We start from the raw sequence: 1,056 nt of genomic DNA on the forward strand, positions 1-1,056 counted from the left end.
ATTTGCTATAGTAATAGAGATACTTGTTTTCCGAAATTTCCTGTCGAATTTCGGAAATTTTTCCCTGCCTTTTAAAAAAATTTATTTACTCAAAAAGAAGAAAAACAGAAAAAAATTTCAGACCTCCTTAATTAATGCGCTTAGTGTCAATTCTCAGAATTTTATCTTCGTTTTCTCTTTTTGTAACTATTAGTCCACGATTTTTCTTACTTACATTTAGTGACTTGCATTTGCCATGGACAATTTTCATAATCAACAAGAATTGTTAGTTTTGCCTTCAAATTGCTTAGAAATAATGTCTAAAAATTTTATTTTTTAAAATTTCATTTTTTACTGATATTTAAATTTTAAAATTTTATCACTAAACACCACATTTTAGATAATTTCAACTGTGAATCCGAAAATTTCATTAGCCCTTGACACCTCCTGAAAAACATATTTTTTTTTCAAACGACTTCGTTTACATCAATGAACTTTTGGTGATGTCAAGGAGACATACATTTTTAATGATCTCAGCCACCCCCAGAACTAAATCCTGAATTCGCCACTGGTCACATTAGAACATATTTTTTTCACTATGGACTATTGGAAATGCTTTTCTAACTGTAAATATTCAATAAACATCATTCAAGATAAATTTTAACTCATTCCATTCATAGGTTAAGTACCCTAGAGTTAAAAATGACTCTTCTGACATCTATATGGCTTAGAGATGTAAGGAGTATTTCACCTATCTTTTAAATATGAAGTCGGACTTGGGTCACTACTAATTTGCCCGATTGCGAATTAATGAAATTTAAATGCACAAATTCCGAAATTAAATTTTAGAATAGGGTTGTTTCTATCAGTCAAAAGTACTACGTTTCGCCACTGAAGTTGATAGAATGAGCAAAAAAATAATAACATGGAGCAAGCAAAATCTTTTTTTTAATGGATAATTTTCAATTATTTTTTTAAATGTACAATTTATCAAACAAGGCGTTGTCTTTATGACGTTGCAAATGATCAACTTTGGGGCGTACTCCAGTTAGTGGTGCTGACGCTTGCTGTCTACCA

Source organism: Uloborus diversus, chromosome 3 (genome assembly GCF_026930045.1).
Source record: "Uloborus diversus isolate 005 chromosome 3, Udiv.v.3.1, whole genome shotgun sequence".
Taxonomy (NCBI): domain Eukaryota; kingdom Metazoa; phylum Arthropoda; class Arachnida; order Araneae; family Uloboridae; genus Uloborus; species Uloborus diversus.